Source organism: Dama dama, chromosome 7, assembly GCF_033118175.1.
Source record: "Dama dama isolate Ldn47 chromosome 7, ASM3311817v1, whole genome shotgun sequence".
NCBI classification, from domain to species: Eukaryota; Metazoa; Chordata; class Mammalia; order Artiodactyla; family Cervidae; genus Dama; species Dama dama.
Window position 1 is genome coordinate 42,358,264 of NC_083687.1, and position 24,835 is coordinate 42,383,098.

Consider the following 24,835-nt stretch of genomic DNA (forward strand, 5'->3'; position numbering starts at 1 on the left):
AGGGACGGGGGAGCCTGGTGGGCTGCCATCTATGGGATCACACAGAGTCGGACACGACTGAAGTGACTTAGCAGCAGCAGTGTCCAAGAATCTTTATTTTCAGCAACTTTGACTATCCTGTGTATTTCATCTTATGTAAACATCTGTTTCCAGCATAATTCTCGAAAACCTGTGTGTCTCATACCTTTGAGGTGGATCCCTATGAGGGAAATAACTACACAACCAGAAATTCTCGTTGTCTGTTGGAATAGCGAATGGGTGCTTTTCTATTTAACCTTAATTAGAGCAAGAACTATGAGAATAATTCACTAATTCATGGTGTATTACCAGACTGGAAATGGCCTCTGTTTTTCATGCTTCTGGGCACAGTACTTCAGAAGACTATATGGTTGGAAGTTCAGAAAGAGACATTGTATATTTCAGAATCTGATATGGTTTTTAAATTTTAGAGTCTGTGTTATTTACTGTAGGATGATTATATATAATCTTTGTAACAAGGTATTACTGGAAGCACTATTGCCTGTACCATCATGCCCTGCAAGATATAGTATTAAGAAGCTAAAAGTCAATATGTTTTGAGTAATTTTTTGAATTTGCAATACTATATCTGCAAGATATAGTATTAAGAAGCTAAAAGTCAATATGTTTTGAGTAATTTTTTGAATTTGCATTCTTTCCTACATGTAGGCATGTAGGAAAGATTATTAAAAAATACAGAAATTAAAAAAATACAAAAATTTCAATTAAGGAAATTTGGCATTATATTCTTTTAATTATCCAAAATAGTTCAAATTTGTATACAATTATATGAACCATCTTAACCATCTATTACTTAAATTTTTTGTTCCTGGAACTCTTCCATTTTTAAAAGTTTGTATATAGACTAGAGATAGTAAATACATATACAAGTGGAGCTAAAGTTAATACTTTCTACTCTCAAAAGAACTAACTGAAAAAGAAAATATCTCATATTTTTGTTGAAGGGCTTGGTACCACTTGAAGCATGTTTCAGCTTTTAACAGTTTAAAGGTTGAGCAATGACCTGTTTCTCTGTTTCCTGATTTGTTACCATGCAGTAAAGACTAACTTCTTTTTTTAATCACCTGTACACAATGAATACCTGTAAACATTTCATGTCAGCTGTGCAAGTTAGATGCAGACTTAACAAAGTCTGACTCCTTGATGCATTTTACCATGAGCAGAGAGCAACCTTCTCCAGCTTCTAACAGGGAAGACTGCTGGGTTTTACATAAGTTGACTTTAAAAGTGGTGGTTTTTTGGCATGTGGTGTGGGTGCAGCAGTAATCCTGAGCCTGCCTTTCAAAATGTGCAGAGATGCGTCCGGGTCTGTGGGCGGGGGAACCACCTCTGTGCCCTCACTTGTTACTCATTCAATTGTTCCTCACCATTAAAGGGAAAACCCAGAGCTCTGTACCCAACTCCTTCTCAATAATGGGGGTGGGGGTGAGGGGCTGGAGATGCCACGATCATTTGGCCAGAGGCTTCATTTTAGAATAGTTTAGCAAAATGCAGTTTTATTATTTGACTTCCAGGGTGTGCATGCTTAGTCGCTTCAGTTGTGTCCAACTCTCTGTGATCTTATGGACCACGGCCCGCCAGACTCCTCTGTCCATGGGATTCTCCAGGCAAGAATACTGGAGTGGGTTGCCATTTCCTTCTCCAGTGTGTATTCCAAGCTAATATATAAAGGACACGAGTGATGAAAATGGAGTATAGTAGTGAACAAAATTTCCTGTGTACTTACGAGTTCACCTGGTGTGACAGTGAAAGCTTTTAACTTTGTTTTCTCACATAATAATTTCTGGAGCTGTAAGCTGACGGGGGTGTGTATGTGTGTATTTTGTTTGCAGAAGTTAGCAAATATGTCGGTCCGTTGATCATTTCCTAGGTTTTCCGAACGAAAGCTTCATTCAGTATACCTCTGTGAAGTCTCCATCCACCTTTAGAACATGAAGGTGAATTAATGAGGAATCCTTTATTCTGTTAGAAAACACTCCTAGGAAGGTGACACTTCACTTGCATATAAGACTGTAAAAATGTAGAGGTTGTATAATGAATTCAAAGAAATTGAATTATGTATTCATTAAGAAGGCATTATCCTTATTAGCAGAGACTTGATGATTATGGTCTTGCAGAATGCTAAATCCTTAGGAAGGAGCAGGAAAGAATGTCACTGGCCTGGCACAGCAGGGGTTAGGGTGAAGTCTCTGGCCTGTCATTAACTGTTGTGTGGCCTTTGACAAATAACCTAACTTCTCTGGGCCTTAGGAAAATGAGGAAGTTGGATTACATCAGTGGTTTTCAAATGTGGCTTCAGAAACCCCTGGAGAATTCTAGGCCTCCCACCAGCCTCTGTTGAATGAGCCAAAGACTTGGGGGTGGGGGGTGGGGAGTGGGCAGTGAGCAGAGGTTGAGGCCCAGGGATCTCTAAATTAGAGTTTCAGTTCATGAAGCCACAAAATCAAATGATCTTTAAGACCACTTCCAACTCTTCTGTTTCAGTCCCTATAAAAAAATAGCTCTTGATCATCCAGTAAGGAATTGAGCCTCTCATAAGAGAGAGTTTTAAAGGAGAAGGGGGTGGTGGGGGATGGATTCATCATCTGTGAAGGCTGCAGCTTTCCTGCTGTCAGAGGAGTCTAAGATCTTCCCAAAGGAACAGAGATGAGAGCTGAGAAAGGTGATTTCTCTCTACTATGTCCCCTGTGAAAAGAAACTTAGGAGATGAGAGAAGAAAATCCCTGGAGTCAAGATACAGCTAGATGTCCCCATGCCTTCGCGCTATCCCCCAAGGGCCGATTTGTCGGCCCTGTGGTCTGCATCTGAGTTAACAGTCAGATGATGAAAAAGTGGCCGTGTTCTGTCCTGGTGTCAGACCACGCCAGGAGAAGAAGTGTGGCACGGACCAGGCCCCTGCCAGGGGCGCTGACAGCTCCTTGGCACCTCGGGGCACAGCCTCCGCCCCTAACGACCGGGCACAGATAGTATCTCAGGGGAATGGGGACGGGCTGAGGGGAGGAAAGGAAAGTCGCAGGGATCCCGAGGTGGTAATATCCATAGTGGCGGCAGAGCAGTTTGCCAAGAAGAAAATGCTGGACTAAGTCGCCAAGCATGTTTGTACTAGAATGGGGTTCAGACATTCAAACAGAGCACTGTCTGTTTGCAAGGACTCATGTGAAAGGTTTGTTTGTCCCAAGCTGAAATCCAGGAGGAGTCTGTCTGTCATAAACACTCTCAGGTCGTCTTCAAGCCCCCTTGAATCTGATCTCCAAAAGAGGGGAGACAGAGGACTCGAGTTTTCAGCTCTCTAGTGAGGAACGAGATGTTTTTCTTCTAGACGTCGCTGCTTGTGAGAATTAAGGAGAGCTCTCTGTCAAAAGTTCCTGCGGGAGGGTTAACAGAGGTGGAAAGTTGAAATAACCTTAAAGGCACAGAAGCTGAGAAACTGTCCTCTTCATCCCCACAGCCACAATTAGTTTTGGAAGGCTGTCTGTGCAGAGACTCAGGGCCGTTCATTTAGAAAGCAGCTGCGTTGGATGCCTCCGGTGTGTTGGCCCATTGGGTACCATATCTCTTCTGTACCTCGTCTCCGTCCAAGGTGAGGAAAGCTGTATCTTGCTTGAAGCTAGACTGATGAATGGACATCTAGTTTTGCACTCTAAGCACACCAGCAAGTGGTTGGTGACCTTACAGATGGAGTCCTTTTTGGTAAATAGCCTGATACATATTTTTAAAGGCCTGATGGAAGAAGGCAAAGGATGCCTTTTCTTTCCTCTCATGTTTTGGAAACCTGGATCTCATCAACCTTCTGGTTGGTTTTGGCTGTTAAGGCTCCTTATGCCAGAGCCAGTGCAAGCCAGGTTTCTGAGGTTCCTCCTGACTCATGTTGGCAGCCTCTTAAAAATAACTGTCGTTCCAAGTTCAGCTTAAATATATAACTCAACAAATAAATACATATAAAGTATATGAATAGAAGTAGGAAAGTGTGGATTAATAGACCAAAAAGTACCGGTTGTGCCATGAAAAATACTATAAAACACTCTTCCGAAGGTTCTTGCTTGTGTTAGTACTTGTGCAGCAAATGTAGAGGCGCTGACCCACTTCTCATGACCGATCATTTCAGATTTCTCTGCCGGGAGGTTGCGAACTGCCAACCCCTAGCAAATTTCCTTGATGTCATGTATGCCGTTGATTTATCCCAGGCAGTACATGTGGAAGTGGTTCAGCACTCAACCGCTTTACCAGTGGTTCTCTGATAAAAAGAGATTGTGTGACACCCCCCTTTCCATGTTCCTTCTTTTCTTTTGTGAATGTCCTTTGTTGCTTCAAATGAGAAATCCTCGAATATCAAATTGCATGATTATTGCTGATTTTGAAAATGAAAAGTGAGAACAGAGAGTAGAAAGGAGGAGGGAGATGCTTCGTGTGGGAGCTGATGTTCACTGTGTTTGGATACAGATGTGGGCACATATTGGGGGGGGGCCCTCTGGAGGGGAACCAGCCGCTGCCGAGAATGAGGTCAGGACTCAGGAGTTCTGGGCCTTTGGCGGCTGCAGTCCCTCAGGGCTTTTGGGGACGTTACCGTTGAGGGGACAGGTGACATCAAGCAGGGTTTTTTGGCAGTTGTTTGTTGTACAGGGAGCTCTCCTTTTCAGGTCCCGGCTGTGTTCAGAAGAGTCAACGTGGGTACTTCCATCACGCATCTTTTTTCCCTCCCAGCTTCTGTTATCTGCCACATGTATGTTTCCTTTGGCATTGAAGCGCAGCGTCCTTAAAATTGCTGACAAATAATCGCCATTTCACATTTTGCTGGCACTGTGGTCTCACTGTAAATGCTCCCGGTATGTTCTTGGGAAGTTGCATAATTGCACCTCCTCGAGTTGACTGTGCAGTATGTTCAGTGACTAATGGCCTAATCAGGACTTGAAAAATATGTAAACAGTTCAACAGAAGCCATTGATTCACGGAGCTCTTCTCAGCCAGACGAGGGTGAGCTAAGGGGAACGGGAAAGACGGAGGTGTGCAGCCGCGGCTGCGTCTTGGGGTACTGAAGTCGGAGCCTGCCCCAGAGCCCGCAGACTGCTGCAGCCTTGCTTGTTGGGGGTGCGTCATCGTTCATTGTTCCCCCGCGTTGAGTCTGGAGTGCCCCAGGTCATCCTGAGTGGCTCTTATGGGTGTTCCTTAATGTGCAGGTTACACATGTGGCCGCTCTGTGCCTTTCCTCTGAATGGTGTTCTGGAGAGGCTGCTGGTCTCACGTGTCCTCTGCGGCGTCATCCTGGGGTTCTGAGGCTAAAATGACAGCAGAGACCGTGCCAGCCTGGCTGCAAGACTTACCTGGGCACAGGGTTGATTGACATGTTCTGTCATCCTCAGCGGCACCTTTCCTTCCAAAATGTGCGGCTGAGATGCACAGAGGTGGGAACTTACGAAGGAACTGAGTAGCCCCGCCCCCCAAAATAAAAGGATCCCCAGAAAAGTTCAGCAGGAGCATCAGTCATCAGTATCTCATCCCCTTTCCTTAGGGATTTATTAGAGAGCCCCTAAATTCTATACCTCTTCCCCCATCCATCCCTTTCCCGTACAAAATTTTTTCTTAGCTCCGCCACCAATTGAAAGTTTCAACTTTTCGATGACATCCTTCAATCTCTAGAAGCTAGTCTCTCCTTGATGTAATAATTCAAATCATTCCTAATTAAAACATTAGGAATTTGGTGTTTTCTAAAATGATCGACTGTTTCCTTAGGCACATGCCAATTCATTCGTAACGAAAGAAAGTAAAAGAGAGTCCTTTCACGCGTTCTGTGTCCCACATTCGTGGTAATGCCTACCCTTCTTTCTGGCTGTTTAAGAATTAAATGGCCAGTGGGCTTCTTTGTGGGTAATAGTGAATAACACTCATCAATGTGATTTGTTTCACTTTAAAGTTTTAAAGCTGCTGGAGTGGAGGTATAATGGATGAGAATTTATTTTGGAGCGCAGGACACTGTGGACTAAAAAACGAAAAGGAAGAAAGGGAAGGAGTAGAAAGAGGTGTTGGGGGGCTGAGCAGACTTCTGGGGGCTGCTGTAAACAGTAGCTTTGTCCCAGGGCTGCCTGCACAGGTTGAGTTCTGGTCCGCTCTTGCCAGAAATCTGGGATACAGAGCCAGGAACCACAGCATCCTCATCTAAGTTAAGTCCTTCACATTCTGTTAGAGTTTTATTATCTGTACTTCATGGGGGAGACCAGGGGTAAAATACTCCAAAACAGTGGAGAAGCAAGGGAAAACAAAAATACAGGCATGAAGGACCTTGGAAAATCTCTGGTACTTATTTGGTTACATGTTTCATTTTTCAAACTCGCAACCAGATTCAATGTGTTTTAAAGAAAAGACTTTGAAAGTTACCCTTCATGCCACAGCATTAAGAACACAAGATACGAAGCCACAATTTTTTAAACGACAGTAACAATAAATTTATTGATAGGCATTAGAGTTAAAGGGGTTTCCTGTTACAACAGAATGAATTAAAACCTGCTGGAAAACACAGCCACGTTAGCATCCTTCAGCTAATTCTTGCCTTTCACTCGAGGGAGGTAATAATACGAGAGGAATGGTTTGAGTGTTTGGACATTACTGTGTGTCTCTCCGATGAGTCTGACTCAGTGGGTCCCAGACTTCTGTGGATGTGAAAATTGTTGTCACGTGTTGTCTACACAAAATCATGTTTGCAGTGCCTTGTGGGAAAGATCAGGGGTTTTCAAAGTGCATTTGAATTATATATGACATTTGTTTAATGTTTGAACTTAACCTCCCACGTAAAGATTGACTCTACTATTTTTTACTCACTCCCTCCCTCCCTCCTTTCCTTACCTCCTTGCCTTTTTTGGGGAATATTTATAGATTTAATTTCAGTTTTTTAAAATTAATTTTCATTGGTGTATAGTTGCTTTACAATGTTGTTAGCTTCCACTGTATAGCACAGTTAATCAGACACACACATACATGTATCCCCTCTTTTTTCAAAAAAGATTAACTTTTTTCTTCCCTTCCTCTTTCCATCCCTGTTTGGTAGTTTCAATTCTACAGATCTCTGGAGTTTTTTTTTTGTTTTTTGTTTTTGGTGAAATTAAAATAGTGGTGTCAATTTGTATTCAAACCAGAACCTTACTAGCTTGCTGAATATTCAGATCTCTTAGAGAAAATAATGAAAATATGCTGTAAAAGTCTATCTGAATTCCCCATCCTGTGTTCCTACTCAGCTTTCTGTCTTCAGTTTCTCATTTTTAGCTGGAAAAGTGTACCAGCCAAAAGACAGCCAGGTTCTTTGTGAAGCAAAGCATATCAAACCATCTGTAGATAAAAAAGTAACATTTTACCTTAAAAGCCACCTTCTGATGTAAGACAGAACAAAAATTATAATGATTGATAGAGTATACGGTATTGTTATTAAGAATGTGAAAATAAGATTTTCCTATAAATAACTCAAGATATTCCACGTAAGTCAAGACTTATGTGATACAGATATGTGCATTTTCTCAAAAATCAAGAGAAATTAAACTAGTACCCAAGAAGTTGGGTTATGAAGTAAGAATGTCAGTGAAAATCCTGAAAGTAATTTAAACATTAACATTGTACGTGTTTCACTTATATCTGTCACAGAAGATTAATTTTACCCTGCACTTTTGCCATGTGACATCAACCCCATTAATTTACTTCTGTCATTTCTGGTTGGCAAAATTAAAATAATTCAGTCCTATAAAGAAGCCTTTTTTGCCATTGTTAAAATTCAGTGGCACAAATGAAAGCTACATCTAAAGTTATTGCCAGAATTTAGGGAGGAAAAAACCAAGCAAACAACATTTTGGCTCAAACAGAAGGTCTTTCAGGCAAACAGTCATGGATGAAAGTTGCAAGAAAAAAATAAAAAAATCGTAAGTTCAGCATGCACCAGACATTTTCAGACAATCATTTAGTGTCTAAAAATTTCACAGTTTGAAGTGCATGATAGATACAGTAAACAGGGCATGATGGTTGAGGAAAATAGTGAATTAAGAGCAGTAATAGGAAATTGTAAACAATTTTTTCCTGAATTTCATCAATTGCTTTTTGCTTACATTCACAATTAGTTATCTATTGAAAAACAAATGCAGGTGAACATTTAGCTTCTTAAAAAGGAATTAGCTGCTTGAAAAGACAAATGTTCCTGTTGAATTTACCTGAAGAGTAACCCTCCAAACACTATTGTGAAAACACATCAACCTTCGCTAGTATGAATGAAGCAGGATACAAGTAAAATGGGTAGAATAAACAGGATTTGGAGAAAAATCCTAGTATACAGGGTTAAATTTAAAAAAAAAATTAATTCAACCCTTCTAATACTGTTTAGACATTTATAACAAAATACTTCAAAAATAAGCTCGTGATAAAGCATTCTTTATAGTAAAATCTTTTTGCACATGTTTGATGCTAGTCCTAGAATAGATTTGCCTGGAAGCTGGCTTTTGATCTTACCTGTGTAATATCCAGGTAGTATATAAAATTCCCCCCTCCTCAATATTGTTTTCTCCCATAGCTAGCCATGTGTGAGAAAGCTCTGAGAAACTACTCTAGACCTAATGATGAGGGTACAGAGGGAAAATAAGCCAAGATTCAAAATGAGAATTTCATGTCAAGTGTTATCATCAGACATCTCAAGAATTACATGACTTTTAAAAATAAGTGTTGTGGGCTAAGCGTTATGTGACTCCCTGTCTTCTTATCCAGGTGGGGTTTTCAAACTTTGTTCATACTGGGAAGGGGGATTTAAAAATAGAAGACGCCTTCCCCCATTCTGCACATAATTAATACCTGTGTTCCAACTTGGAGCCTGTCACTTGCCAAGTTCATTGCTTGTCATTTCTCAGGACTCCTCCGCGATCCCCTGATTCACGCCTTATTGTTTGTTTACAGGTTTGTCTCCCGGCCTAAGGGTGGAGAGCTTTTTTAGGACAAGGACAAACTCTTGTACATTTCTCATGATGCTTTATGCCCTGTGGCCACTCAGACGCTATTCACTGATTTTTTAAAAAATTGCTAGCTAGTAAGTGAAAATAAAAGAGCCAAATGAGGTAAAAGCTCAGATCTGAAATGCTAACAAAATCATGTAGGGGTGCCGTGAGCACAGGATAAAATGAACTTGCTATTCTAGATCCTGTGGTTGACTAGAAGAAAATCAATGATTGATGCTCGCATAAAACTTGTCTTGGTCAGCTGAATGTTCCAGAGCAGAGGCCAATATTGTAGTTAAATCTGTTCTGGAGATGGAACAAACCAAAACATTTGAACCAAAAAGAATCATACTGAAATTTTTTGGTCACCATGAGCCATCCACAACGGAAAATGTAATTTGTGAGTTGGGAGTTAGGGTGGGAAACCCAAGTTTATATCCTTTTTTATGGAAAAAATATCCATTCTGCCCCTTGTACTGCTTTCTTTTATGGCTGTGCCATTGTTTATTATTATTTGTTATTATTGACTGTTTATTCTCCCACCACTACATGAAGAGTGCAAGGACCATATATTATTCATATCCTTGGGGCCTAGGTACTCAGCAAATGCTGAATGAGGAAATAAGATGTTTCAATTTCCCTAGCAGCGAGCAAGATATATAAAACTGGTGCTAAGACTAACAAGAATTGGTTTCATATGCTAGTAATTGTGGGTTTAGAAATAAGGAGCTACTATATACATTATTTTTTGAAAAGTGTGTTGTATACTTGAGTAATTTTCAAAGTAAAAGTTACAGTTACAGGGTATTAAATCTGGCAGGGACCAAAGCTCTGTTGCTCAATCCTTTTAAGAGCATCACCCGGCTTTTCTCCATGAGCCAGATAAAAGCTATTTGTTAGTAGACAGTCTTTGGGAATCTTAGCTTGTATGTATTTCCACCTGATGGTAAACTCACCCACCCTTTGTACTTTAGTATCAAAGGTGCTGTCATCGTCAGCTTGATGGGGGGGTAGCCAGATTGGAGACACAGTCTCTGTGCTGTTATCTGTCTTGATGTTTTCATTCATCATGTAACACTTTAGAGTTTGGTGTTTTGCATATTGAAGACAGTATGTATGATGTCTGAGTTTCTTTTCTCCCCACCCCATCCTGTCATCTTCTTTCCTGGCAGTTCCTGCACCCAATTTTATATAGCAAAGAAGAGACTTGTTGGTGATCCAGTGGTTAAGAATCCACATTGCGATGCAAGGGACAGGGGCTTAATCCCTGGTTGGGAGCTAAGACCCGGCATCCCGTGGAGCAACTAAGCCTGAGTGCCACAACTAGAGAGGGTGCACCGTGACGCACAAAGCCCCCTCACGGTTCAGTGAAGACCCCACATGCTGCAACAAAGACCCGACCCAGCCAAATCAATAAATAAATTAATATTAAAAATAAATAGCGTAGGGGATTCATCTTCACCTCTCCCTGAGAACTCTTTTCCTGCCTGTCCGTTAGCCCTTCAGGTGTCATGAAGGCTTGACTTTCAAATCTTCAAATTAAGAATGTATAACACCTTCCCAGAGGGCTTCCCTGGTGGCTCAGCAGTTTAAAAAAAAAAAAAAAAAATTCCTCCTGCAGTGCAGGAGACATGGATTCCATCCCTGGGTCAGGAAGGTCCCTGGAGGAGAGAATGGCTACCCACTCCAGTATTCTTGCCTGGAGAATCCCATGGATAGAGGAGCCTGGAAGGGTTGGACACGACTTAGTGACTAAACAGCGCCACCTTCCCAAAAGGTAAAAGAGAAACTGTGAGTCTGTAGCGAGCGATATTGACTGCCAAAAGGCCAGTATCATCACAGAAATGGAGGAGAAGCCAGAAGGAGCTTGGTGTTTGGTTCGGGACCTGGGCCCTTAGTACTTCAGAGTAAGGTGACATTATTTGCAGAATTTATAAGATTATTGTGCATTGAAGAAAGGCCACTGAGAGAAAAATGTAGAATTCTAATGTCTCAGAATTAATTAATATGGCCACAGTTACAGAGGATGATGCACTGAGGTTGGTCTGTTAAAATGCTCTTGGTTACTTGTCGTTACCAAGGATCTGTATGCTTACATTCCCTGTAAGAACATCGTGTCAAGTCACCCGTTTGTGCAATTCAGACGACCACCTCCATCTCAAACAGACTGATGGTGATTTTATGAATTTAATATCCAGTCTTAGAAGCTGTACTTTTTGTTTAAGATTTCAGTAAGAATAGGAGCTGTGTTTTCCATTTACGGTTTTGCTATTTTGAAATCGAAGTGGAAAAGTCTGAGCGGAATTAAGAACTCCATAAAACAGGATCTTTTAACCTTGGTTTAAAGTCATTTTCTTAGAGAGAATGTGTTGAGGAAATTCTCTTCTTTCTTTGGTAGACTGATTTCTTTTTCTGAGACGGTGGCTATGTCCTGCTATCTGTTTCCCAGACATCTGTTCTGTCGTCAGAGTCAGGCTAAGTCAATCACATGGGTATTTGATTTACACTGTGTTAAACCGTGTGATTGAAAGAATTTTTATTAGTGATGTCAAGATAATACATTGCAGAGAGCTTTCGGCAGTTCTTTGTAACAGGCGAGTAGCAGACTTTGGCCTTTCTAGCGGTGGAATGGATTGTGAGCTCATTGTCAGGCTTGGGTTGTAGGTCGCTGTGGAGCAGCCATGTTTCCATGGCCTGTGGCTGGGAGTACGTGTAGTGGGGCCATTAGAAAAGGCCTGTGGTTGAGTTTTGACTTAGAGCTGTTTTAAAAATGCCAGACAGACTGAACTCATGGGAGAGTTTGAGTGAGACCGGCTGTAATGTAAGTGAAATATACATGCATGCTGGAGGCTTCCGCCTCAGTGGGAGAAACCGATGGAGGGACGGAGAGAGAGAGCACAGGCCGCCAGGTGGGCTGCTGTATTCCTTAGACCAGTGGGTTTCAGCCTGGGACCGTTCTGAGTCCCCAGGCGACAGTCGGCCGGGTCTGGAGACATTTTCAGTTGTCTAGTCGGTAGAGGTCCGGATGCTGCCGCCGTTGCTGTTCACTCACTCACTTGTGTCCGACTCTTTTGTGACCCCGTGGACCACAGCACGCCAGGCTTCCCTCTCCTTTGGGGTCGGGGTGGGGCATGATTCTGCCTACCCAGAACCCAAAGCATTTTTCAGTGCCACTTTTGCTGAGCTAGAGACAGGAAAAGAAGGATTGTAAAACGGGTTTGAAATAATCCTCTTTTCAGTGGTATAACTTCAGTGTTTTAGAAGCCGTTTTTCTTTTAGTTAGTGTGTTGTGACTTCACTAGAAGACATTTGGAGAATGTTGAAAGGAATTGTTTAAAGTGGCAATGACACATTCCAATAGAAGAGAAACCTAGAGGGAAATGAATAGCCAAGGAAACTCCAGATGAACGGTTTGAAAACTTGAATGTGCTAGTACTCACCTGGGGATAAGGGGAGATTCAGATTCCTGGGCCCCTGAAGCCTGGGTAGGTGGGTTAGGGTGGGGCTCTGGGGGTTGTATTTTTAATGTGTACTCTTGTTTCTCTGGTGACACAGATGATAAAGAGTCTGCCTGCAATGCAGGAGACCGGGTTTGATCCCTGGGTCGGGAGGATCTCCTGGAGAAGGGAAAGGCAACCCACTCCAGTATTCTTGCCTGGAAAATTCCATGGACAGAGGAGCCTAGTAGACTATAGTCCGCAAAGAGTCAGACACAATTGAATGGCTCACACAACACACTCCTGTGATACATTTAGCACAAAAGGTTCTTGGATCACACTCTAAGAAACAAAATGTAAATGACTATTTTAAAATACATACCTATTTTAATAATTGAGTATAAAAGGAAACTATTACATAATACTGATGTTAGAGGACAGAAGAAGGAAGTATATTAAGCATAGTAAATTCTTGACCTTTCAGTTGCATTTTGGGGGATGTGATTTGTTTTTGGCATATTTGAATCCTTATTATATCAAGTCATATTTATATTCAAAGTATATAATGATTTTGACCCTTGATTGTTCTTGTTAAGACTGTCATCTTCCCTGTGTGATTAATTGTTGTGTTGATATAAATATGATTTTGGCTTACTAATGTTCAGTAAGAGCTAATGACTCTTGGGAATGTCAGTGACTCTCTGAGTCCTTTGTAAATCAGATATAACCAAACTATTATTACAGGCTTGTTTGGAAGCTAAGAGATAACATTTATGAATTTCTTTCTTGAAAAAGGTTTTTGTTGCAGTATAGGATATTTACAATTTGTGTTGATTTCTTCTGTACAGCAAAGTGACTCATATACATATTCTTTTTCAAAGTCTTTCCATTCATATTCTTTTCCATTATGGTTTATCAAAGGGTTGAGTATAGTTCCCTGTGCTATGGTAGGACCTCATTGTTCATCCATAGTTTGCATCTGGTGGTGGTAGCTTTAGTTGCTAAGTTATGTCTGACTCTTGTAACCCCATATACGGTAGCCTGCCAGTCTCCTCTGCCCATGGGATTTCCCAGGAAAGAATACTGGAGTGGGTTGCCATTTCTTTCTCCAGGGCATCTTCCCGACCCAGGGATTGAACCTGGGTCTCCTGCATTGCAGGTGGATTCTTTGGCTGCTGAGCCACTGGGGAAGCCCATAGATCACATCTGCTGATCCCAAACTTCCAGTCCTCTCCCCCACCCCCCCTTCCCCCTTGGCAGCTACAAATCTGTTCTTAATGTCTGAGTCTGTTTCTTTGGTATATTTATTTATATCATATTTTAGAGTCCACATTGAAGTCGTACCGTATGGTAGTTGTCTCTCTCTTTCTGACTTACTTCATTTAGTATGATAATCTCTAGGTCCGTCCATGTTGACACAGATGACATTGTTTCACTCTTTTTTTATGGCTGAGTCATATTCTGGTGTGTGTGTATAGGACATCTTTATCCATTCATCTGTTGATGGACATTTAGATTGTTTCCCTGTCTTAGCTGTTATAGATAGTGCAGCTGTAAATAGAGGAGTGCATGTAACATTTGTGAATTTCTTAACCTAGAGTAGTTGCTCAATAAATGCTAACTTCACAAACACATTGCTAGAGAATTTTTCTGGGACTTTAAGAGTAGAACCTTAAGAGTTCAGAATTCCTATCCATCGAGTCCATAAGGCCTACCTTTGCTATGGTGCTGCCCCCGATACCTCTCGTGCATAAAATGGTTTCCTTTCTGAAGTCCCATGGTTCTTCTTTTCTTCTCTTATTTTATTGCAAAGAGGTTGTACCATTTATACACACTCTCTTCCCAGATGAAGACTAATTCATCTGGGAATGACCATCGTACCAAATACTTTATACTCCAGATAAGCCCCTGGCAGAATCTCTTTCCAAAGCACTTATTCAGTACATATGTTGGTAGAATGACTATGATTTAGACAATTATGACACCATCTTACAACTTCTCAGATATTGTCTCTCACTTGTTTGGAAATTGAAAATGTTGCGATGACTTTTGTGAAAACAATTTGAGAATAGTTATTTACTTAGCTTTTTATGTTAAGGATGTCACGATATCAAAAATTAGCTACAGTAAATCTACTTTAACGAGGATGGTTTGTTATCTAGATGACATGTTCCACATGTAACACTCAAATGAACTATAACACTGAGTTGTTGGCAAGTGGTTGTGGTGAACAGAAGCAGTCATTATACATTACTTGGTAAAATTCATATTCATATCTTGTCAGTTTATAGTGAGCCAGAGATTGAAAATAACAGTTGTTTCTGTTTTAGTAACTGCTTTTAAAAAATATCTCGAATCTTTTTATTTTCTTTAGTTTGACTGCTAGTAGTGTTTTTAATATGTGACCTTTCAAGAAGTAATGAAATGCATCAATGCAGCTTGGCAGTGCATAACAGAGTATGCTTCTAGGATTGTGTTTAATGATTAAAAGTCAAATTGAACTTAAAAAAAAAAAAGACCTAAAATACAGATGAGCCAAGTAAACCCAGAAAGAAATCTATGAATGAAATGTGGGTTCCTGGCCCTTTGTGTATTCTCCACGTCTATTTCCTCCAGATTTCTTCTTTCTGGTCCATTCACCATGAAAGGGGAAAGGTGATGGGGATCTCAGAGTATGTTTTATTGGTTTTTTTTTTTTTTTCCTTTTTGTTTTTGGTCTGAGGTCCCTCCGAGTTTGTCCCATTGGTGTATTTTTTGCATTCTCCTTTCTCTTCCCTGATGGTTTGAAGAATGTACTATAGTTGAGGAGGTACAGCCATCAGACCTGAGTTTTCTAGAGGCAGCTTTGATGGTGACCTGGGAAGGTGAATGGCGGAACGTGAGAACAGCTGGAAAGCTCGATGGGAGAGTGGGAGAGCTGGGTCAGAGCAGAGGCAGCAAGGCTGGAGGGATGGAAAGGGAAGAATTCGAGTAGTGTGACCAGTAAGTGGAGCAGGTAGAATTTGGTGCAGCTCCCAAGAGTAACATGAGGGAAGGTGGAGGTGTGAATGCTGGTTGTTCCCAGTTTGGGCAACTCAGGGATGTCAGGGACCAGAAGAAGCTTAGTGGATCTGTAGACATGATGGGCCCCCAGACTCACGTGTCACCCAGCATTGCTTGCCTTCTCTCCTTCATGACCCTTTAGCTTACCCCTTCTTGGTTGGGAACCACGGCTAATGGCACCTTCAGCTTCCGTTGGGTGGCCTCGGGTGTCAGGGGCTTAGAAGTGAGACCAGGGGCGTGTGGGCTTCACTGATATAAATGTAGAGGCGAAAGAGAAGTATTAGTTTAGAGCTGTCCTAGTGCCTAATATGAAAGGCAGGATAAAAATGTTTGCTAAACTAAAATTACTCACTTCAGGCTTCAAGAGCCAAGAGAGAAGTTTAGTATTTACTGGCGAGGAACATCAGCCCTTCACTTAGTAATGCCTGATTCAGAGAACTTTCTTTTGTGGTACAGCGCTCTGAGGGGCTTCTACCAAGATAGAAAAAGAGAACAGTGCTTCCTAAACTATAATTACTTCAACGTTGCCATAAGTAAATATTTTAAATGTACAAAAATGGCAACATCAGGAAATATGACTAAGAAGTCAAGATGTGACACACCCTCTTGCCCCCACCTTTGTGGTTGTTGAAAATTTCCACCAAGAATGATATATGCAAAGAAGGTTAAGGTCAGGCTGTGAAGTTTCATAGCAAGGCCAGCATTTCCATAGCCTTTAATTTTACAAAATTAAAATCCAATGATGTACCTTACAAATGGGAGTCCAGTATTAAAGTTAGGTAAGCTGTCATCGTAATTAGATACACGCCATTATGGTGGCTTTCCTTTCTTAACTTCTGTACAGAAGTTTGGTATGGCAACAAAACAGAACAAGACACAGGTTAGCTCCTAACTGTGTTGCTTGCAAATACACAAACCTTGAATTTACTTGGTTTGTCTGAGAGAAAGAGGCATTTGGGAGGAGAAGGAAAAAAATCTCATGAGTTGGACACAGTATTGAAGGACTTTTGTTACTATCACTTGATATGATTGTGTCATTTTAAAAAACTGTGTAGCACAATGCTAAGAGAATGAACTGGATTCTTCTGTATCTTGTCGTCCTTGACCCACGGACTTATAAATATTACTGAGCTTCCCAAGTGGCACAGTGGTAAAGAATCTGCCTGCCAATGCAGAAGACACAGAAGACTTGGGTTCAATCCCTGAGTTGGGAAGATCCCCTGGAGAAAGGAATCGCAATGCAGTCCAGTATTCTTGCGTGGAGAATCCCATGAACAGTGGAGCTTGGTGGGCTGCAGTCCATGGGGTCTCAGAGTCGGACATGACTGAGCACGCACGAACTTTAGTAATCCATATCCTTTCTCTGGCAGTTATTCCCCAAATCATGAAACACTCTCATCACTTTCCTGCTGCAAAGTGAAGAGGTGCTCCGTGAGTTGGATATTTTAGTATTCATTGAAAAGCTCCATGGCAGATTGTAGCATTCATATTGGAAACAGAGATGTATAGAACATTTCAGTGGGGTGTGGGGACTACCAGATATGGGTGTCATTAAGAATGGCTGAGCATTTAGAAAGGTCAAGACACAATTGATCCATGGATTCTAAATTGTACTCCAAATCCATCTTTCTTTTTTTTTTTTTTTTGCCACGAGTTAGTATATATTATCTTTATTTCTTCTAAAATCACTTCACATTAGGATGGAATCTCACAGATAAGTTGTCATGGAGCTCCTCAGTGAATACCATAGATTGTACTATAGACTAATTACTCTCTTTCAAAATACCTAAAACTTCCGGTTGAGTGTACTGCTAATTCTGTTTAATCTTGGGACTGAAGGGAAAGATGTTTAAAAATAAAATTGTCATAAAAATACATTCCTATGTTCTTAACTATTCATCCAAGTGAGGAGAAATAGGAGCAAACATGATATTTTGTGTTCTGGACTGTGGGAAGTGTTGTGAGAGATTCTCCAGAAAGTCTCAAGAATGCTCAACATCTACTAATAGTTGTCAAAGATGTTGCTGTTTTTCAGTTGCTCAGTCGTGTCTGACTCTGTGCCATCCCGTGGACTGCAGCATGCCAGGCTCCTCTCTCCTCCACCATCTCATGGAGTTTGCTCAAATTCGTGTCCATTGACTTGGCTGATGCTGTCTAACTATCTCATTCTCTGCCTTCCTCTTCTCCTCTTTCCTTCAGTCTTTCACAGCATCAGGATCTTTCCCAGTTATTCGGCTCTTCATATCAAGTGGCCAAAGTATTGGAGCTTCAGCTTCAGCAATGAATATTTAAGGTTGATTTCTTTTAAGATTGACTAATTTGATCTCCCTGCAGTCCAAGGGACTCTCGAGAGTCTTCTCTAGCACCACAGCTTGAAACCATCGATTCTCTGGCACTCAGCCTTCTTTATGGTCCAACTCACACATCCATACATGACTACTGGGAAAACCACAGCTTTGACTATATGGACCTTTGCCAGCAAAGTGTTATCTCTGCTTTTTAATACACTGTCTAGGTTTGTCATAGCTTTTCTTCCAAGGAGCAAGTGTCTTCTAAGTTCATAGTTTCAGTCATTGTCCACAGTGATTTTGGAGCCCAAGAAAATAAAATCTCTCACTGTTTCCTCTTTTTCCCCTTCTATTTCCCATAAAGTGATAGGACCAGATGCCATGATCTTCGTTTTCTGAATGTTGAGTTTTAAGCCAACTTTTTCACTCTCCTCTTTCACTTTCATCAAGAGGCTCTTTAGTTCCTCTTAACTTTCTGCCATTAGAGTGGTATCTGCATATCTGAGATTACTGCTATTTCTGTTTGCAATCTTGATCCCAACTTTTGATTCCTCCAGCCTGGCATTTCACATGATGTACTCTGCATATAAGTTAAATAAGCAGGGTGACCATATACAGCCTTGTCATACTCCTTTCCCAATTTTAAACAAGTCCATTGTTCCACATCCAGTTCTAACTGTTGGGTCTTGACTTGCATATAGGTTTCTCAGGAGGCAGGTAAGGTGGTCTGGTATACCCATCTCTTTAGGAGTTTTCCACAGTTTGTTGTGATCCACACAGTCAAAGCTTCTGACTGTCAAAGAAAGAGACTCACACAAATGGAGGCATGCCACCCACCATCAGGTGGTACACAGGAGATCCATGTTGATGGGGGTCCCTGCCAGAGGCACTTTGAGGAAAGGAAGAGCTGGACTAGTTCTGCAAGTGGAGATGTCTTGAGCTGGGCATTGGAAAATTATTAGGACTAATCTAGAAAGTTGGTATTCAGTATGTTTTGATTGATTCTGAATTTGCAGAAGAAAGTGCATTGATGCGCAAGAAATAATGGGCAGAGGTTATAGTGACCTGAGGGAACTAAGGGTTTAGAAAGCATTTGAAGAGAATAATCCTATCTCCCTTGCCTTACTGGGGTGCCTTAGAGATGACAGGCATTTCACTGCCCTGTTTAATACATTTAAATTCCAGAGGAATGGAGAGGGAATAGAGCCGAGGGCACCTTGGGTCTTGCTCCCGGAACATCATTATGTTTGCTCTGTGCTCCAGCCTCATGACCTTTTAGGCATCAAAAGATTGGATTTCACAGCATCCTGCTTATGTGGCTTTTGAGTGAGACTTCATTTTCCACGGGGTGACCCTTCCGCTTGGGGAGGCAAAAGAATCTTCCTGCTTTGTACATTTATTGGGGTGGCCTGTGAGCCAGTTCACTGAGCACCTCTTCACTTTGCAACAGGAAAGTGAATAAAGTGTTCCATGATTTTGGGGATAACTGCCAGTGAAAGAATCTGGATGACTGAAGTTTGTGTGTGCGTGCTCAGTCAGGTCTGACTTTTTGTGACCCCATGGAGCCACTAGACTCCTCTGTTTTGGGGATTTTCCAGGCAAGTATACTGGGGTGGGTTGTCATCCCCTCCTTTAGGGGATCTTCCCGACGCAGGGAATGAACCCAAGTCTCCTGTATAGCAGGCGGATTCTTTACTGCTGAACCACCTGGGAAGTTCAGTAAATGATTAATTGGAAATGAGGCAGCATAGTGAAGACTGGAGAGACCCTTTGGTGTCAGACGGATACAGATAGAGGTTAAAGTCCTGAATCTTCCTCTTAGTTATTTAGCCCTTTAAATACATTATTTAGCCCCATTCAACTTCATTTCTTCATTTATTAAAAATAGGAAAAGGGAATATATGTATACATATAGCTGATTCTCCTTGCTGTACATCCAAAACTAAGACAGCGTTGTAAAGCAATTATACTTCAATTAAAAAAAAACAACAAAATAATAGGAAAGTGTCAGTCACCTAGGATGGTTGTCAGGCTTAAAGAGATCATATTCCTTAAACAGTGAAATAAAAAAAAAAAAAAAGAAAGTTTAATACTGAAATATTAGCTATTATTATTATTACATGAGTACATTGACACCCAAAGTTAACCAGTGTTGTTTAGTAGTTCTTTTTAGTTCTTAAAGAGATAATGGTTTATAACCGCATAGTGCTAAGCTAAGTGTTAGTTGCCCAGTCGTGTCCAGCTCTTTGTGACCCCATGGACTGTAGCCCACCAGGCTTCTCTATCCTGGGAATTCTCCAGGCAAGAATACTGGAGTGGTTTGCTACTCCCTTGTAACTACATAGTTACTTCATTAACTGATTTCTTGAAATAGGCCTTTCTGAATCTCTTTCAGGGTACTTAAAACGTTGATTGCTGCTGGTTAAAACAAATCCTTCCTAGATTATTAAAGCCTAGGTTGGAAGAAAGTGTTTGCCGAAAGATTCTAAAGTGTACAGATTCCTACCTGGGAGAATCCAAGTAACTAAATGTTTTCTTCATAGCCAAGCCTATCCCACTGACCCCTCACGGTTTATGCCAAGGCTGTGGATCAACAGACCTTGTTTAGGGTCACAGAATCCTGGGATAGGAAGGAAGCAATGTTCTGTGCTTTTCTTCTGTGAGGGATCTTTAGAACTTAGTCTCCTTAGTCAGCAGTTCTTGCTTTGAGAACCTCCAAGACCTTTTCGGGTGGGTGAGAGAGGTCTGCAGGGTCATAACTATTTTTATAATAGTACCGGGTATCTATTCCTGCTCTCTCACAGGTGTATAGAAGAGTTTTTCAGAGCTGCATGATGTGTGATGATGTTGTATGGTGAACACTGCTCGAAAGTCTGTGTAAGTCAGTGAACTAATTTTATTTTCCAGTGACCAGTGCATGGGGTTTCCCAGGTGGTGCTAGTGGTAAAGAATCTGCCTGCCAATGCAGGAGATGCAAGACACACAGGTTCCATCCCAGAGTTGGGAAGACCCCCTGGAGTAGGAAATGGCAACCGACTCCAGTGTTCTTGCTGGGGAATTCCATGGACAGAGGAGCCTGGTGGGCTACAGCCCAGGGGGTTGCAAAGAGTCGGACACGACTGAGGGACCGAGCAGGCACACGTGCACAACCAGTGCATGATGCTATGAAACCACACATGGAAAAGGGTCCATCCAAAGTGCAAGACAAACCTATGGGTTTTAATAGAACCGAGTACAAGGAGTTCATTGGTAAGTTTCAGATTCCACTCTGCTACCACCCTTTAAGAAACTAGCCCTTGTTGAGTTTTGGTGTAGCACTGAAGGAGAACTTCCAGCATTAGCTGAAAATGAAGGCTAGATTTTCTCCCTCTGTTTCAACCAAGCAGCATATCACAGCGACTTAAATTCAGAGACACTTTTGAGAATTTAACTGTTTTCTGTGAACCCAGACATTAAAGAGATTTGTGGAACTGAAAATCAGTCTCAATCTTCTCACTAACTTTTTTGTTTTGAAAAAATATGGTTATTTTGCTGTTTTATGTAAGGTGCAGTGGGTACCTTGTTACTTAAGCTAAATGAATTAATACAGATTTTAAAATTCAGTTTTCACTTTTAATATGAATATCGTTAAAGGTGATCTATGTCATTAAAAGTGCTTTGGGGTCCTCAGTATATTTTATGAGTGTAAAGAGGACTTGAGACCAAAATCTTTGAGAACCCCGGGCCTCGTGTGTTGTTTACCAGGATGTATTCTTGTCATGCATATACACTGATTGCCTATTCGAAAAAAGTATTCTGTGGCCAATATATTTTGGACCAAGATGCATGCTTTGTCCCCTCTTAGAGCTTTATCATGCATGTTCATACACCAAAGTCCCTCAAGTGTGTTTCCCAAATTTTTTGCAACCTTTTTTTCTCTCTTTTATTTTTAGGATAATGGAATGTCCCACAATGAACTCTTATCAGCTCATTAAACCACACTGACTAATTATCATATAGGTTACCCTCTCCCCATTTTTCAAAAATAAAAAGCAGTTTTTCTCAGGTACTTTCCTTAAAATTCATGCTTTACTTAGAGGAAGGCCCAAGGAAATTCACCACCTTATCTCCTTGCCTCTCTTTTAAAAAGGAAAACTACTCATACTTCCTTGCATTAAACTATTTTGCTTATCATCTTTGAGGCTGTTTTGAACTTCTGTTTGCAAACTCATATGTTTTAAAACTATTTTAAACACTTCTTTGTGTTAATTGGTAGCATCTGTTCCCTGTGTCCTAAGACAAAGTAATCTCCCCACACAAATTGTCCAGACTGCAGATCAAGTCCCAGCAGCCTAGCAATGGAGCTGTTACTACTGTTTGGTGTTTTTAAATGGCAAAAGATACCTTTGGTGGTGTGTCTCATGCCCCTTTATAAAACACAGGCACTTTTTGTAACAGATTTGTAAATGGCAGTGGGTTTTGTTGTATTTCTTTTTTATGACACTTTCTTTCCAGCTCTTTGGCTGCCATTGGTGGTGGGCACAATCCTAAGAGTTTTGACAAAAGCAAAGCATTCCACAGTGTGGATGGGGAACATGCTGCTGGCTGCAACTACATGGGTGTTTTCCTCCTGGAAAATAAGAGGGATGGATTAGCCAGCAGCAGCCCTTTCTGACGACAGTGACATTCTAAATTTGTGTTGAGGCAAACGTTCAGAGGTCACTTCTTTCTCTTTCTGTATTTCACATGTCTGTGTCAGGGAAAGAATGGGAACGTCTTAATGTGTTACAATAGTTAAAGGGCCTTTGGATTTTATATAGTTCAAGGGCTATCGTTTTTAATATTCTGGTCTTGCCAGTTCCTAGTTAAAAACTTAATATTGTTGGCATCCTTAGTGACTTTATGTTGCCAACTCAAAATTGATTTTCCCTTATTATTTAAAAAATTCAAGCAGAATTTACTGTGACTATCTTATTCAGTATCTTGTTCTTTTCCTTACCACTTTAGTAGTTTGAGAGAGAACTCTTTTACATGTTCAAAGGGACCACATTCAGTCTATGGGAATATTTTAGAGTGTTAGGAAACTACTGGCAAGTCTTTGATAGTTAAATCAGCTAGTTAACCAGATTGAAATTAACCAGACTAAGGTTGCTGTTCAGACAGCAAGAGGCTGCTTTTATCTCTTCTTTGACAGGTGAGTATAGATTGTAGTACTGTTGGGCTTCCCTGTTGGCTCAGATGGTAAAGAAACTGCCTGCAATGTGGGAGACCTGGGTTTGATCCCTGGGTTGGGAAGATTCCCTGGAGGAGGGCATGGCAACCCATTCCAGTATTCTTGCCTGGAGAATCCCCGCGGACAGAGGAGCCGGGTGGGCTACAGTCTATGGGGTTGCAAAGAGTCAGACATGACTGAGCGACTAAGCGCATTGTAGTTGAGATAGCAAAGACTGAAGAATTGTAAAGCTATGTGGCAGCTTAAGAAATCTGATGAAAATGCATTTGGACCATTGCTTGTATGAACTATGTGATGTTAGCACTTTTTGCAGCAGAAAGTCAAATTTCAGGTTTGTATATTCGTCACAGGAGAATAGGTTACTCTAGAGGAGTCTTGACATGTGGTCATTAAGAGCTGAAGCTTTGGAGTCAGATGACCTGGGCTTCATTCTTGCCCAGTCACATATGTGTGATCTTGGGCAAGTGATGTAGCTTCTCTGTGACTCAGTGTCTCCAACTGTAATAAGTCATGTAAAATTTCTAGACAGTGTCTTATGCATCGTAACTGTATTAGTTATTTATTTCTGTGTAACAAATTACCCTAAAGCTTGGTGGCTTAAAGTAGCAAAACTTACTATCTCACAATTCCATGAGTAAGAATCAGGGCACACCTTAGATGGGTGTTTCTGGCTCAAAGCTTCTCCTAAGGTTACAGTCAAGCCATTAGCCCAGGCTAATGTGAGGATCGGCTACAGTCTCATCTGAAGGGTGGAGGCAGGCTGTGTGTGCTTGGGACCTGCTTCCGAGTTCACCCACATAGATGTCGGCGGCCACATGGGCCACTGTGCAGGATGGCTTCAACAGTCTGGCAGTTGGCATCCCCCGGATTAAGTAATCCAGGAGAGAACGCAAGAGGGCACCCAAGATGGACGCCACAGTCTTGTAGCCTTGGACGTGACATTCCATTACCTCTGCTCCACTCTGCCTGCTGGAGTCGCTCAATACAGTCCACACTCAGGGGAGAGGATTATAATAAGGACATGAATACCAAGGGGTAGGATAGCTGGGCACCATCGTCTTGGACGCTGCCTGTAACAGTAACTCACGCTTTCACGTGTATCTTCTCTCCTATCTACATGTTGGTGAATTCCAAACCTCCTCATCCAGGTGTCCACCTGATAGCTCACTAGGAAGTCTAATAGGCATCTTAAGCTTAACATGGAAAAATGGACCTTCCTGACACCTGCTTTTTCCAGTTTTTTCCATCTAGGTGAATGGAAACTCTATTCTTAGAGATGATTGGGTCAAAAATTTGGAAAGATCCTTTACTCTTTTCTTTCTCTCCTACCACTTGTTGACTTGACCTTCACCATGTGTCCGGAATATCACCCGTTCTCACAGCCTCCTCTCTGGGTGTCATCACCTCAGTCCACGTGTTGAGCATCTCACCTGCATTTTTGCAGTCGCCTAAGTGGAGTCTATTTTCAGCCTTGCCTCCTTAGAATCTGTTCTTCAGACAACAGATAGAAAGATCCCTTAAAACATAAGGCAGATCATTATCCTGCTCATTTCAAAATTCTCTAGTGTCTGTCTATTTTAAGGTAAAAAGCCAGTCTTTACAGTGGCCTCCTAGGCCTTTTGTGATTGTAACATTATTCTTTTTGTGTATTACTGTATAAAATGTTGTCAGTATGCATAATAAATACTATATTAATCTATGTCTGGGTAAACACATCTTAATATGTTTAAGTTACCTAAAATTTATTTTTTACCCTCTTTTCTCTTTTATTTTTTTTTTAAAACATTGTTTTAATTGGATAATTGCTTTACAACAGTGTGATGATTTTTTGCCATACATCAACATGAATCTGTCACAGATATACAT

The 24,835-nt window shown here is 41.3% G+C and overlaps 1 protein-coding gene across 12 annotated transcripts in view; it reads left to right on the forward strand.

Annotated features, from left to right (window-relative positions):
* Nucleotides 1-24,835, forward strand: part of ATXN1 (ataxin 1) — a 405,775-nt gene that overhangs the window by 78,749 nt on the left and 302,191 nt on the right. The window contains exon 1 of one of the 12 annotated variants that reach the window (XM_061147572.1): nucleotides 3,150-3,619. The exons of 10 other annotated variants lie outside the window; for them this stretch is intronic. The gene's annotated coding sequence lies outside the window, so the exon portion shown is untranslated. Of the gene's footprint in view, nucleotides 1-3,149; nucleotides 3,620-20,393; nucleotides 20,635-24,835 lie in introns of those variants that run through there. One more of the 12 variants, XM_061147574.1, reaches the window with a different exon arrangement.